We start from the raw sequence: 16,529 nt of genomic DNA, 5'->3' as shown, positions 1-16,529 counted from the left end.
AAAAATGTTTTTTGGAAGTTGGATGGGTATCACCTTTAAGATATACAAGATATGTGGTAGGATATTCATTTTGATTATGGCAGCCCAGCCAAACCAAGAAAATAGAAGTTTATTCAATATAGGTCTGATAGGCAACTGGGGAGTTGGATGCTAAGGTATGTGATGGATTGTGTTTTCCAAGAGAAGGGAAATTTCGTTCTACAAGCAGTCATTTCAGCTCTGGGTAGGCTTATGTTGAGAGCGTAGGACTTGGAGTAGTTAATTTGAAGGTTAGATAGGCGCTTATAATGCTCAAATTTGTCTAGTAACGTAGGGATTGTACCTTGTGGGTTAGATAGAAAGAGTAGTATGTCATCTGCAAACACTGCTATCTTATGAGTGAGGCCTTTGACGTCAATGCCCGTAATGTTATCATTCGCTCTCATACGGCATAGTAGGGGTTCCAGTGTAAGGACGTAAAGTAGAGGTGAACGGGGGCACCCCTGTCTTGTTCCATTTGGGACAGGGAAGTCTGATAGGTGGCCGTTGACATGAACTTTGGCTGGGGGGGTAGAGTATAGTGCAAAAAAAGTTGAGCATTGAGTGCCCTAGGCCTATTTTTTCAAGTATCTCTTTCATACAGTCCCAGACCACTCTATCAAATGCCTTCTCTGTATCCAGTGAAAGGAAAAAAGCCCTTCTGGTTAGTTTTGGTCATCCAGTAGTGTAAGTTTAAGGCTTTCAGACTATTGTCTCTGGCCTCCCTGCTTGGGATGAATCCTACTTGGTCCTTGTTAATCATATATATCATATGTTGTGATAATCTGTTGGCTAGGATTTTGGAGAACAGTTTAAGGTCCATATTTAGTAACGAGATGGGTCTATAGTTAGTCACCAATGAATGGTCTTTGTCAGCTTTGGGAATCACGGATATAAGAGCTTCTAGTAATCTTTGAAAGCCTTTTGGCTTAGAGGCCAGGGAATTAAAACCTGAATGTCAGTAAAGGTTTTATAGTAAGCTGCAGATAGGCCATCTGGGCCGGGGCTTTTTCCCAGTTTCAGTTGTTTCAGTGATGGATTAACTTCTTCAGAGGAAATTGGGCAATCTAATTGACTAGTGTCTAGTGTAGACAGCGTTTTTGGGCTGTATTGTGAAAGGAAGTCAGAGATAGTTGCTTGTCCAGAAGTTTGGTCAAGCGGGTATGTGGTTTCAGAGTGTAAGTTTTATAGTTTGGTGTATTACTGGACAAATTGTGTGGCAATGTCTTCATTGGAAGATACTAGATTGCCGTCTGAGGTTTTGATGTGGTGAATTGTGGATTTTGCTTGTTTGGCATGGAGTGCTCTCGCGAGTAGCTTGCCACTTTTATTGCCTTGTTCATAAAACATTTACTTGGTGAGCGTGTATTTACATTTGATATTCTGCTCAAGTTCTTCTAAGAGATATTTTCTAGTTTGAATTAGTTCTTGAAGTGTCTGTAGTACTCGTGATTGCTTGTGCATTGCCTCTAATGTCTTAATTTGCATCATTAGCGTATTTATCCGGGCTTGTTTTTCTTTCCGTCTGCGTGCTGCTGCTGCTATAAATTCGCCTCTGATTACACATTTATGTGCTTCCCAGATCGAGATGGGGGATAGGGATGGATTTGCATTTTCTTGAAAGTAGGCATGTAAGCACAAGGAGAATTTCTTAGTCAATTCTTTGTCATGAGTAGGGAAGCGTCTAATCGCCATGTCCTGGTTTGTGTCGCATATTCCGGGGAGGTCATGGTCAGAGTGATTAGATTATGCCCTGATAGAATCGCGGGTTTGATGGTGGACTTTGTTAGATATGGTAGATCTAAATGTGATAGAAGAAAATAGTCGAGTCTAGAGTGTCTGTTGTGGGACATAGAAAAGTGTGTATAGTCATGGGCTTGAGGATTTAAAGTACGCCAAATACGTGGACTGTTAATTCTTGTAGGAGAAGGTTGATGCATTTTAGGGCACGGTAAGGGATAGAAGTAGTTTCAGTGGACGTGTTTAGAGCGGGTTGGAAAGGAATGTTAAGGTCTCCCCCAATGATCAGAATACCCATTTTGAAGGTGGATAGTTGTGTTAGGAGTTTAGGAATGAGGTTTGTTTCGCATTGGGACAGTAGAGGTTAACTATTGTGATAGGTTTATCGTGGAGCTTACCTTTCAGGAATAGGAATCTGCCATCGATATTCGCTTGGGCATCAGTAATCTGTAGGGGTGGATGTTTTGAGATTGATATGGAAACACCTTTGGATTTGACTTGGTTGTTGGTAGCGTGGCTAACAGTAGGAAAGGTTTGGCTGGATAGTTTGGGTAACTGGTCAGGTACTATATCAGCTTTTTGTCTCTGCATTAAAGTTAGTAATTTTGACCTTTTTTGTGGTATATTTAATTGATATTAGCTTTAGTTGTTTAGGTGTGGATCTAATCTCTGGTGTGTCTGATATTTTGTAACTAGTAAGACGTTTTGTATCTTCTCTGGTTAGGGGGTAGCTGAGTTTTTAAGAGGCGGAGAGTGTGAAACAAACAAATAAAAAATTAAAAAAGGCAGAAGGAGTGGGGGGGAGAAAGGCAGATTAGGTGATGGAATATATGAGGGGTATTGGGAAGGGGTGGGTTGTAGATAACTTTGGGAGAGAGTAGGCTCCTAGTGTCTAGGAGTCTTAAGTGTTGGTTCCAGGAGTGGTGGGGATAGGGGGGACTGGGGAATTTCCGAGAAGCAAGAAAGAACCTGCTAACTTGCCTTAAAATTGGTTTGAGGAAGTTCCAGGGAGGTTCAGCAGAAAGGTGTGGTGTGATGATTTAACGTCTGGGTAAGTCAACAGGAGGAGGCTCTCTGCTCTGGGGTGGAGTAACCTGGAAGTAGTGTAATATGAAGGCTGAGGCCTGGTAGAGGTTGTGTGTAAAGAGAGTGTGTAGAAACCTTATTTATTAATCGTTATTTGTGTTGGGCCCAAACTGGGATAGGAGACTTTTGTCTTCGGGTAGCCATCTATAAACTACATGTATAATGCTTCATGGGCAATACACAAATACTTTACTTTATATTTAATGGTGTGAGGTTAGCTATATTTTTTATGAGAGAGCTCATATAAGCTTCATATCTAATCAGCTATTCTAATAATACAAATAGAAATAAAAATGAGAAGGTTGCTAAACATGAAATACATATTGTAACAAGATAGAGGTGGTCAAACATCAACTACAGTTTTGCATATGGGGGGTGAGAACAAAGGACCGTGGTTTAGGCAGATATTGGGTAGTAGTTGGTGTTACTTCAGTATTAGTAATAATATCTTAGACGGTTGTCGTATTTTTCGTTGTTTTGTTTGTGAATAGAGTGATTTTCTTTTGTGATTAGCGGAGACAGTATATGCATATAGCGTATGTTACATAGTTACATAGTTAGTAAGGTTGAATAAAGACACCAGTCCATCAAGTTCAACCTAAGCGTGTGTGGGTGTGTGTCTACAATTATCCCTATTTTTTTTTTTTTTATTTAAGGTACCCATATAGCGCTGTGTCAATTTTTTTTATGCAGCGCTCCACACATATATCACACACTCACATCGGTCCCTACCCTCAAGGAGCCCACAATCCAAGGTCCCTAACATTTATATACTAGGGCCAATTTTGGACAGAAACCAATTAACCTACCAGCATGTCTTTGGAGTGTGGGAGGAAACCGGAGTACCCGGAGGAAGCCCACGCAGGCATAGGGAGAACATGCAAACTCCAGGCAGGTAGTGTCGTGGTTGGGATTTGAACCAGCGACCCTTCTTACTGCTAGGCGAGAGTGCTACTCACTATACCACTGTGCTGCCCAATGCATGTATGCATATACTTTAATTATTGCAGCTCCATGTATCTAAGATATTCGTATTCCCTTGCTTTCACTCTACCTGTATAAAGTTGTATTAAAATGACATTAGTGAGCTGGTATAAAAAAAGAATAAAAATTAAAAAAAATAGAAGGCCCGTGAGCTTTTCAATTAGCTGAGTGTTTTAGTTAGCTGAATGGTTCAGGGGAACACGACAATTGATATCGGTCTAGTGGAAACATTCAGCTTCTGGGTCCTCAACGCAATAGGGGTTGCATTTAGATATTGCAATTATCGTAGACCTGGGAAGGTTCAAATGTATCTCTTATAGTGTATCTGTTACCCTTTTACAGAAGTTTGGGGACTTGGAGGAATAGATTTCAAGACAGGGCGAGGTCGGTTTTATTATATCTATTCTAAGGAGGGATGGTAGTTTCATTGGATGAGATCAGGGGTGGGCTACCTTGGAGACTCATTTTCGCTGTCGTTCAGACTTTAGCTTTGGAGATATACAGTAGGAGTTCACATATAAAAGGCAGGGAATGGCTGAACTGTTTATATCTGTCAGATTGTTCTATGATCCAGACTGTGTTGACTTTCAGGATCTCGGGGCAAATAAAGACAGTTTCCCCTTAAAGTCAGTTCTGTGCCATAATTCAGCGTACCGATCGGGTACTTGGACCAGGAGTATGCCTAGGCGCTCGCAGAATTGCGGTAAATCTTTGGGAACTCTGAGAAATGCTGATTTGTCAGCGATGGAGGCTGAGAGGAAAAATGGAAATTTCCATCTATAGTGTATTCCCTGCATGCGTAGAATTTCCAGTAGTGGACGGAGGTCTTTGCAATGTTGCAAAGTTATAGTAGACAGATCTTGATAAATGCAGATTTATGGGTAATGTGAATTTGATTGCGTGCTTTTTTAAGAATTTCCTCTTTCATACGAAAGCTCATGAGACAGCAAACTATGTCTCGTGGTGGCTCGGTGGCTCTTCCTTTGGGGCGTAGTGCTCAGTGAATTCTTTCCATTTCAACGGTGTTTGTGGTAGGTCTGTTGGATTTGGTCGTTTTCAATAGATTTTGGGACACCTCTCCCCCGCAGGTTGTTTTTGTGTCCCCTGTTATCAAGGTCTTCCATGTGTCTTTGCATGTCCCATATATGCAAAGTATGAGTATCTTGGATTAGGTGGATGTGCTCGATCTGAGCGTCATGCTGTGTGGTAACTGCCTCTGTCTCCTGCACTCGGTCAGCCTTATCTTGGAGATCATGGCGCAGGTCAGCAATAGCTGCTGAGAAGGCTGCAGTAAGAGTGTCCTTTATGTCAGCTGCGACCATTTGTAGATTGTGAAGACTCAGGGCAGGGTATTGAGCCAGGGGTACAGGAGTAGCGGAGTCTCTCACTGTTGTAGGAGCCTGCTGGCTTGGCTGCTGCGGCTGCTGTGAGTCTCCCGATTCTAGTGTGGAGTCTTGCAAGGCTGGTGGTGTGGCCACGGTCATGCTGGATGCTTGTGAGCAGAAAATCTCGGAGATCTGCCTGCTTAGCTATGTGCCAAAGCGCCACGAGGAGCGAGAATGGGATGAGGATCAGTCTCGGTCTGTTTTGCCCATGTTTGTGGGTCTGTAGGTCTCTACTGGGCTGATGTTTCTCCCTCTTTCGGTTGGAGCTTTGGAGCAAAGCGTCCATATAAGCATCCATCTTAGTCCACGATTAGCCCCCAAGCATTTTTCATGTTTCACCTTAATCATTTAAAGTGGCTCTAAAGGCAGATTTTTTTTTTACCCTAATGCCTTCTAAGCATTAAGGTAAAAAAGCTTCTTCAAGCAGCTTCTCCCCAGCCCCCCAAATACTCACCTGAGCCCAATCTCAGTCCAGCGATGTGCAGGAGAGCAGAGGCTCTCTTTGCTCTTTCTCTTCTCATTGGCTCAGACACAGCAGGGGGGGCATTGACATCTGCTGCTGTCAATCACAGCCAGTGAGGAGGGATTAGGGGGTGGCTCAGGAATGAGCACATACGAATACTCTACTAGCTCAATCAGTTCAACTTTGGTCACTTTACAAGTCCAAACTTTGCCTTGCCTTGTCTATTTCTCCTAGGTCCCCCTTTTTTGGAAACCCTGCTTTTGTTACTGTAGTTTCTAACCTAAAGATATTTTCCTGGTGGCAATTTTATTACTCTCTCTCTCTTCCAAGCAGGCTCAGCATTTGTCCCTTTCGACTACCTGCTTGCTCATAAAAATATTTCCCATTGGGAATTATATCTTTATTTACACATTACACTTTTTTCCACTGACCATGTTTGAGAGAATCTGCCGTGACGCCCCCAAGGGATAAAGTTTGAAAAGGGTTGATTTTGAAATTGTGTAGCTCTTTCTCTAGGGTTCTTTTTTTCTGACTTCCTAGGCGTTGTCTGTTGGAGAGACAGCCCTTAAGCTTCTTACTAGATGATACTATACACCTTCTAAACTTCATGCTATATTCCTTGGGGTCTCTGAGTTGTGCTTCAGGGGCTGTTCATTTAGAGGCTCATTGGTACATAATTATTGGGAACGTTATAGAGTGACACCAGCGTGGTGTAGAATCTATGCAGTTGCATCTGCTATTTCAGGTCAAACACTATTTCTGACGCTACCCATGTAACTTTTTTTGTATATCAGGTGTTCCACACCAGGAAGAGAGACAACATTTCTGTTGCAACATTTTGAGCTATAGCTACACACTGGAAATCCTCAGTTATCCCATTCTCCATAATTGTAGAAATAATTGATAATGTTATGTTAATGGAAATAATTTTTTTATACCCTACACGATAAATCTATGTAATCTATGTGAAATTATTACATTGGTTTTAGAAAACCTTGATGATTTTGTACATTTTTATCCAATGTATGTTTTTCCTATATGGTATTGTGTGCCACAGTGTATATATATATATATATATTTGGCTCCTCAATGTGCTTCTTTGTTATTTTGAAGCTGTTATACAACCCCTGGCAAAAATGATGGAATCACCAGTCCCTGAGGATGTTCCTTCAGTTGTTTATTGTTGTAGAAAAAAAAGCAGATCACAGACATGGCCAAAAACTAAAGGCATTTCAAATGGCAACTTTCTGGCTTTAAGAAACACTAAAAGAAATCAAGAAAAATAATTGTGGTGGTCAGTAATGCCGCGTACACACGGTCGGACTTTCCGGCATACTTGGTCCGGCGGACCAGAGTGTGCCGGACAATCCGCCCGTGTGTAGGCACCGGCGGACTTTTCCGGCGGACTTTTTCCCAAAAGCCCGCCGGACCTAGATTTGAAGAAAGTTCTAAATCTTTCCGCCGGACTCAGTTTCGGGCGGAAAGTCCGCTCGTGTGTGTGCTGGTCCGACGGAAAGCCCGCTCGTGTGTAGGCTGGTCCGACGGACCAGATACAACACGAGGGCAGGGTATTGCATCTCACGCTCGCTGCAATAGGAAAAACACATTTTCCTATTGCAGCGAGCGCGGGGCATACCAGGCCCTTAGGTCTGGTATGGATTATAAAGGGAAGCCCCTACGCCGAAAAAAACGGCGTGGGGTCCCCCCTAAAATCCATACCAGACCCCGATCCGAGCACGCAGCCTGGCCGGTCAGGAAAGGGGGTGGGGACGAGCGAGCGCCCCCCCCCTCCTGAACCGTACCAGGCCGCATGCCCTCAACATGGGGGTGGGTGCTTTGGGGGAGGGGGGCGCCCTGCACCCCCCCCCAAAGCACCTTGTCCCCATGTTGATGAGGACAAGGGCCTCTTCCCGACAACCCTGGCCGTTGGTTGTCGGGGTCTGTGGGCGGGGGCTTATCGGAATCTGGGAGCCCCCTTTAATAAGGGGGCCCCCAGATCCCGGCCCCCCACCCTATGTAAATGAGTATGGGGTACATGGTACCCCTACCCATTTACCTAGGAAAAAAGTGTAAGTAATAAAACACACTACACAGGTTTTTAAAATATTTTATTAAACAGCTCCGGGGGGGGGGATCTTCCTCCGGCTTCGGGGGTCTTCTTCCGGCTTCGGGGGTCCCTCCGCTTCATCTTCTCCCGGCGTCCGGTTGGTTCTTCTCCGCTCTCTTCTCCCGGTGTTCCTGTTCTTCGGCCGGCTCCTCTGCTGTCTTCAATTAGCTCTCTTGCCAGCAGAGGTCCGGACTTCTGGGCTTCTGGGCTTCTTCTCTTCTCTTCTCCAGATGTTGACACGACGCTCTCTCCTGCTGGACTGCTCTCCGAGGGCTGCGTTGTGACTTATATAGGCGGAGACCCCGCCCCCTTTTGATGTCACAGTCCCTGGGCATGCTGGGACTGTGACGTTTTAGGGGGCGTGGTCACTGGGTGATGTTGACCACGCCCCCTAAAACGTCACAGTCCCAGCATGCCCAGGGACTGTGACATCAAAAGGGGGCGGGGTCTCCACCTATATAAGTCACAACGCAGCCCTCGGAGAGCAGTCCAGCAGGAGAGAGCGTCGTGTCAACATCTGGGGAAGAGAAGAGAAGAAGCCCAGAAGCCCAGAAGTCCGGACCTCTGCTGGCAAGAGAGCTAATTGAAGACAGCAGAGGAGCCGGCCGAAGAACAGGAACACCGGGAGAAGAGAGCGGAGAAGAACCAACCGGACGCCGGGAGAAGATGAAGCGGAGGGACCCCCGAAGCCGGAAGAAGACCCCCGAAGCCGGAGGAAGATCCCCCCCCCCCGGAGCTGTTTAATAAAATATTTTAAAAACCTGTGTAGTGTGTTTTATTACTTACACTTTTTTCCTAGGTAAATGGGTAGGGGTACCATGTACCCCATACTCATTTACATAGGGTGGGGGGCCGGGATCTGGGGGCCCCCCTTATTAAAGGGGGCTCCCAGATTCCGATAAGCCCCCGCCCGCAGACCCCGACAACCAACGGCCAGGGTTGTCGGGAAGAGGCCCTTGTCCTCATCAACATGGGGACAAGGTGCTTTGGGGGGGGGCGCAGGGCGCCCCCCTCCCCCAAAGCACCCACCCCCATGTTGAGGGCATGCGGCCTGGTACGGTTCAGGAGGGGGGGGGGGCGCTCGCTCGTCCCCACCCCCTTTCCTGACCGGCCAGGCTGCGTGCTCGGATCGGGGTCTGGTATGGATTTTAGGGGGACCCCACGCCGTTTTTTCGGCGTAGCGGGGTTCCCCTTTATAATCCATACCAGACCTAAGGGCCTGGTATGCCCCGCGACGGGGCTAGTAAGGTGTCAATCTCGCCGATAAAAGCGGCAAGATTGACATCCTTTTCTAGTCCCGTCGCACCTGAGTCACGTTCAAAATGAACGGACTTGTCCGTGTGTGGGCAAGTCCGTTCATTCTGAAAGTCCGCCGGAACTCCGGCGAAAGTCCGTCGGAAAGACGGGCGGACTTAGCCCGCCGGAAAGTCCCGGCGTGTGTGGGCAAGTCCGTCCGTTTTAAAGTCCGGCGCACCTGGCGGACAAAGTCCGTTGGAAAGTGTGGGATAGAAAGTCCGCTCGTGTGTACGCGGCATTACAGTTAGATTTATAGAACAAGCACAGGGAATAAATTATGGAATCACTCAACTCTGAGGAAAAAATTATGGAATCATGAAAAACAAACAAACAAAATAACACTCCAACACATCACTAGTACTTTGTTGCACCACCTCTGGCTTTTATAACTGCTTGCAGTCTCTGAGGCATTGACTTAATGAGTGATAAACAGTACTCTTCATCAATCTGGCTCCAGCCATCTCTGATTGCTGTTGACAAATCATCTTTCCAGGTCGGAGCCTTGTCATGGACCATTTTCTTTAACTTCCACAACAGATTTTCAATGGGATTGAGATCCGGACTGTTTGCAGGTCATGACATTGACCTTATGTGTCTTTCTTCAAGGAATTTTTTCACAGTTTTTGTTCTATGGCAAGATGCATTATCATCTTGATAAATAATTTCATCATCCCCAAACATCCTTTCAATAGATGGGATAAGAAAAGTGTCCAAAATTTCAATGTAAACCTGTGCATTTATTGAAGATTTAATGACAGCCATGTCCCCATTGCCTTTACCTGACATGCAGCCCCATATCATAATTGACTGTGGAAATTTGCATGTTTTCTTCAGACAGTCGTCTGCATAAATCTCATTGGAACGGCACCAAACAAAAGTTCCAGCATCATCACCTTGCCCAATGCAGATTCGAGATTCATGACTGAATATGACTTTCATCCAATCATCCACAGTCCACGATTGCCTTTCCTTAGACCATTGTAACCTTGTTTTTTTGTGTTTAGGTGTTAGAGATGGCTTTCTTTTAGCTTTTCTGTATGTAAATCCCATTTCCTTTAGGCGGTTTCTTACAGTTCGGTCACAAATGTTGACTCCAGTTTCCTCTCATTTGTTCCTCATTTGTTTTGTTGTACATTTTCTGTTTTCAAGGCATATTGCTTTAAGGTTTCTGTCTTGACGCTTTGATGTCTTCCTTGGTCTATCAGTATGCTTGCCTTTAACCACCTTCCCATGTTGTTTGTATTTGGTCCATGTTTTAGACACAGCCGACTGTGAACAACCAACATCTTGTGCAATACTGCGTGATGATTTACCCTCTTTAAGGAGTTTGATAATCCTCTCCTTTTTTTCAATTGACATCTCTGTTGTTGGAGCCATGCTTCATGTCAGTCCACTTGTTGCAACAGCTCTCCAAGGTGTGATCACTCCTTTTTACCTACATACTAACAAGCAGATTTAATCTTATGCAGGTGTTAGTGTTTGTAATGAAAATTTACAGGGTGATTCCATAATTTTTTCCTCAGAATTGAGTGATTCCATAATTTATTACCTGTGCTTGTTCTATAAATCTAACTGTAACTGGCCACCACAATTATTTTTCTTGATTTCATTTAGTGTTTCTTAAAGCCAGAAAGTTGCCATTTGAAATGCCTTTAGTTTTTGGCCATGTCTGTGATCTGCTTTTTTTCTACAACAATAAACAACTCAAGGAACATCCTCAGGGCCTGGTGATTCCATCATTTTTGCCAGGGGTTGTAGATCTTTGTCTTTTATTCTGTAATTTTGCAGTCTCATGATGGTTTTTTGTAATTAATTTGTCTGTTACAAATTAACAATTTGCAAACAAAAGCGTACAAAAGGGGCCTGGGAGATTTGTAAATGGACACTTTGCTGCCACATGTCCCAGGAGCCGTCTTCCTGCCTATCTTGCAGTGTCCTGCCAGTAGCATGGAGCTAGCAGTCTGAGCACAGTGAGCAGCAAGATGGGTATCTCATTCATTCTTTCGACCAAATGTTGTGCATGCACTGCTATGCTCAGATTGCAGGATCTTTTTACAATAAAGACTAGAAGACATGATTTCTTTCCTCTTCAGTTGAGGGACCCCAGCAGCTGCACCGCTGGGGCATTTGGTCCCTTGGTGCTTTTTAGAGAACATGTTCATTGGCAACAGTAATGCCCTGTACACACGGTCGGATTTTCCGACGGAAAATGTGTAATAGGACCTTGTTGTCAGAAATTCCGACCGTGTGTGGGCTCCATCACACATTTTCCATCGGAATTTCCGACACACAAAGTTCTGCAGCAGGATGGCATGGCTGCGCAGATCGCCGTAGCTCTACGTCGCTTCTTTAAGACGTCATAGCATGTGTGCACGTGCCGCCGCATGTCCCCAGAGCTGTTGCGCGTGCCTGGTGGGCGCGATGACCGCCAGGCATCCACGATCGCTCGTGACAGAGTGAGAACCTGGGATCTGTGTGTGTAAATACACACATCCTGGTTCTCCCATACTAAGTATGAACACCGATCGGTCTCCTCCCCTAGTAAGTCCCATCCCCCTACAGTTAGAACACACCTAGGGAACACAGTTAACCCCTTGATTGCCCCCTAGTGTTAACCCCTTCCCTGCCAGTGACATTTATACAGTAATCAATGCCTATTTTTAGCTCTGATCTCTGATAAATGTCAATGGTCCCAAAATAGTTTTAAAAGTGTCTGCAGCAATGTCGCAGTCCTGATAAAAATCGCAGATCACCGCCATTACTAGTAAAAAAATAAAATAATAAAAATGACATAAATCTATCCCCTATTTTGTAGACGCTGTAACGTTTGTGTAAACCAAACAATATATGCTTATTGCAATGTTTTACCAAAAATATGTAGAAGATTACATATCGCCCTAAACTGAGGGAAAAAAATGTTTTTTTGTTGTTTTTTTTAATTTGGAATATTTATTATAGCAAAAAGTACAAAATATTGGGGGTTATTTACTGAAGGCAAATCCACTTTGCACTACAAGTGCAAACTACAAGTGCAAAGTGCACTTGAAATTGCACTGAAAGTGCACTTGGAAGTGCAGTCGCTGTAGATCCGAGGGAGACATGCAAGGAAAATAAAAAACAGCATTTTAGCTTGCACATGATTGGATGATACAATCAGTAGACCTTCCCCTCATTTCAGATCTACCCCTCAGATTTACAGCGACTGCACTTTCAAGTGCACTTTCAGTGCAATTTCAAGTGCACTTTGCACTTGTAGTTTGCACTTGTAGTGCAAAGTGGAGTTGCCTTTCATAAATAACCCCCACTGTGTTTTTTTTTTTTTCAAAATTGACGCCCTTTTTTTGTTTTTAGCGCAAAAAATAAAAACCGCAGAGGTGATCAAACACCACCAAAAGAAAGCTCTATTTGTGGGGAAAAAAGGACTTAAATTTTGTTTGGGTACAACGTAGCATGACCACGCAATTGTCAGTTAAAGGGACGCAGTGCCATATCGCAAAAAATGGCCTGGTCATGAAGGGGGCAAATCCTTCTGGGGCTAAAGTGGTTAAATCCTCTCTTTATGATGTATACTTGTAACATATAATTGTAGAGTTATGGATATGCTTAGTCCCATAAAGTTTTTTTTTAATTTTCTATGTATGATATTTTAGGGATGATGGCACCTCCAAACACCAGTCCAGCTTCCGATACTACCCTAGGGGGAGCATGCTGCTCTGTGAAAGAAGAAAAAAGAATTTATTTCAGGTTGGTAGTCAGGGGCTCATATTGTGGATATGCGTATTGTGTATTTTTTTAATGCAGCCATCCTTTCTGTGGTATAATTGTCAGCTATGTGTTGGAAAATATCTCCTCCCTCTCAGCAAATGTATGTTTAAATGCCTTATGGCCCCGCTTTGTTCGACAAAAGTCATTTGTTAGTTTGATTTTGGTCAAAAAAGCCTTCTTGTAAACTTTCACTTTACCATCAGCTGCATTCCAGCCGATGCAGCTTCCCTATGGGAAATTGCCAGCAAACAGGGGCAGCTGTCAAAATACAATAGCCGCATTGGAAGGTTTGTTCATGCACACTGTATGGAGCAATCAGTTAGTAGCAGTGTGCGGCCAGCTTTACTCTGCATCATTTTAAAAATACATTCTTTTAAAAACATCAGGCTGTTGATGACTGGTTCAAAGAGCATACTAGATTGAAATATTCCAGTTGTTTAATGCAGAATGTATTAAAATATATTTTGCTTAGTATAATAAATTCTTTAGTGTATAATAATTTCAAACTGTGTTTTTTCCTGTTTAATTAATGATTAGTGCCATATAATGACAGTTTATTTGAGTCAATAATGGTATTAGATAGTGTATAAATCCTTATGCATTATCTAATTGATACATAATAGCTGATAACATTGTGTGAGTATACACAACAAATCCCCAGGTAATATATCACTTCTGGCAAATGAACACATACTAATTTTGTGTTTGTTTGCTTTAGTAATGTCATCTTCTGTACCCTTGTAGAACTGATGAAGGACTTTTATCTTTCATTGCAAACTGTCAGTATGTTCCTAATTCTGTTTGAATAAAAGCAATAAAAATAATCACTACAACAATTCTTGCAGGTGTTATTAATTTACACTCACACAAAAGTATTCTATGACTTGTACACATAGATGAGTGAACCAATCTGTACAATTCAGAATTTGAAGTAAATAAGACTGCTTTGCTTTAATTAGATGTGTTAGGATAAGTGACGTGTACTAAATGTAACACATTATCTCTAGCATCTCCCCAGAACACAGCTTTCCAGTCTCCTGGAGAAGCCTTTCAGAAGGTTTGAAGTGCATGGGAACTCTTCCAATATAAAACACAACTTGAAAGCAGAGGCTCCCATTTTAAATGATGTTGACTGTGTGGGTATAGGAGACAGTAATGCATCTCTTATTAGGTAGGTAGTTTTTTTTAATTGTTTAATAGAAAGATTTTCTCATAGAAAACAAATAGGAAAATGTATAGTAGAAAGTTATAGCCACATTGCAAAGAGATAGCATCGGTCATAACAAACAGGAATCCACCAGTACGTGTATGGGATGTCAATGAGGTTCTATGAAGAGAAGGTTCTATAAATCTGACAGCAGTACAAGGTATGGCATAATGCATACTGCTAGAAGGTTTCCTATTCAACTCTAGTAAAGAGTTACAACATAGTCCTAAAGTGGTTCTAAAGACATTTTTACCTTAATGCATTCTCTGTATTAAGGTAAAAACAGCCTCACTAGTTGTATTGCTCCCTCCCTTAAAGTGGAGTTCCACCCACTTTTACAACTCTTCATCATCCCTCACTAAACTGTGTACTGTAAACAAATTGGATATTTTTTTATTTTTTTCTCAGCACCTGCTGTATATCTGCTGTATTCATTTTTCACTTCCTCCTCCCTGGCCGTGGCCCATCGCATCATTTCCTGTTTGCAATGCCTTCTGGGAAGGAGCAGCAACTTCCTCTGACACTGCCGTTGCTATGGAAACCTGACCTGAAACCTATTACACTGCTTGTGCTGCACTGAGCATGTGCGAGATCTGCAAGGATGAGATGCAGGAAGAAATACAGTCTGGCCTCAGATTCCCACACTTAAGATGGCCACGGCCTGCTGTAAGTTTATAAAATAACAAACTACTGCTATAAACTAACAAAACAGACTTTAGTTTACAGACTAACTTTACTAGCATACATTAAGCTTGTGTATTATAGGGGTATTTTTATTGAAAAAGTATCATTTTGGCTGGAACACCACTTTAAGGTTGCGTTCACACTTCAGCACAGAGCAGCTCACAGCAGGAGTCCGATGCGTCTCTATTCACTATTTTAAGTCCGATTTCGGCCCGAATTTTTGGCTGAATTCAGATCTGAAATGGATCAGAAGATGCACAGGACTCCTGTGCAATTCACTCTGGAGCCGCTCCAGAGATGTGTGAACCAGCACCATAGAGAGCTGGTCACACTCTCCTGACATGTCAATTGGATGCAGGGAAACCCACAATCAATTTGCAATAATGTGAACCCAGCTTTTACAGTACTTACCTGATCCCTATTTCAATCCAGAGTTGTGCTCATCTGCAGTGGTTCTGGTCTCTCTTTCTCCTCACAGGCTCAGCGACAACAACAGCAGCCATTGGCTTCTGCTGCTGTCAATCAAATACTGTGAGGAGGGAGTGGAGGGTGAGGCCAAAACACACACGATGCCGCTCAAAGCAAGCCTGCATGTGTGCCACCATAGGACATGGCCTTCTATGGTGGCACACTCAGAAGAAGAGAAATCAAGAGTTTATGTGACCACAGAAAAAGGCAAGAAGGTATTTAGGATTATAATTTTTGAAAAACTGCCACACAGTACTTTATATCTTCATACAACAGAGGGGATGCCAGTTATTTGTAAAGCTTACTTTATAACCACAGGGAATAGCGGCAGGAGGAGAGAGGGGGACAGGGAAGAGATCAGCTCTCACACAAAGAAATGACAGGCAGGGAGGGAGGGGGAGAGACTCGGAGCACACAGTGGGATGACAGAAGAACGTAAACTGACTATGGTATCATGAATCAGCAGTCATGATTACGGTGGTCAGTACACATAGGGGGACACAGGAACAGGCAGGATCAAGCAGGTGTTTTACAACATAGAATGGGACAAATGATACTGCAGAAGTGCTGTGGTATTTATCATGCTTTAAAGGAACAGTTGTTTTTTTTTTTCTTTTGTGGGTTACAATCACTTTAAAGTCTACCATTTTGGAGGCAACTAGATTATATGTCAGGCAAGTTAGTAAGAATAAATGGAAGAAAAAACAATATGGTAAATTAAAGAGGTAAAAATGATAGTAAAGGGAAAAAAATCAGCATATAGAAGATTCAAGGCAAGATGAGGTGTGGCTGACAGAGAAGAGTATACAAATAGACAAAAGGAGGCCAAATACATTATCAGTGCTGTCAAAGCACAGAAAGAGGAGGAAATGGCTAAATCATTCAAGAAAGGAGATAAAACCTTTTTTAGGTACATTAGTGATAGAAGGAAAAAATACAATAGAATCACTAAAATTAAAACTGGGCACAATGCTTACGTGGAGGGAGACCTGGATTTAGCAAACCCTTTAATCAATTACTTCTGTTAAGTCTTCTCAGAAATAAATTGTACTAGCAATAACAAGTTGGGAATCATATTGGTTCTAGCAATGACAAATCATTTTTAGGATTTCTGTAGACAGAGGTAGCAGAGGAAATGGCTCAATTAAAGCTTAATAAGGCAATTGGCCCTGATGGTAGTTATCGCAGAGTTCTAAGAGAATTTTGAGGTATAGTTGTTGGGCCATTAACTGATCTTTTTAATCAATCTTTTCTAACAGGAGAAGTTCCCCATTACTGGCGGACAGTTAATATTGTACCTATCTACAAGAATAGTAGCAAGGCAGA

This window comes from Aquarana catesbeiana, linkage group LG05 (genome assembly GCF_042186555.1).
Source record: "Aquarana catesbeiana isolate 2022-GZ linkage group LG05, ASM4218655v1, whole genome shotgun sequence".
Lineage (NCBI taxonomy): Eukaryota > Metazoa > Chordata > Amphibia > Anura > Ranidae > Aquarana > Aquarana catesbeiana.
This window is presented reverse-complemented; position numbering follows the sequence as displayed.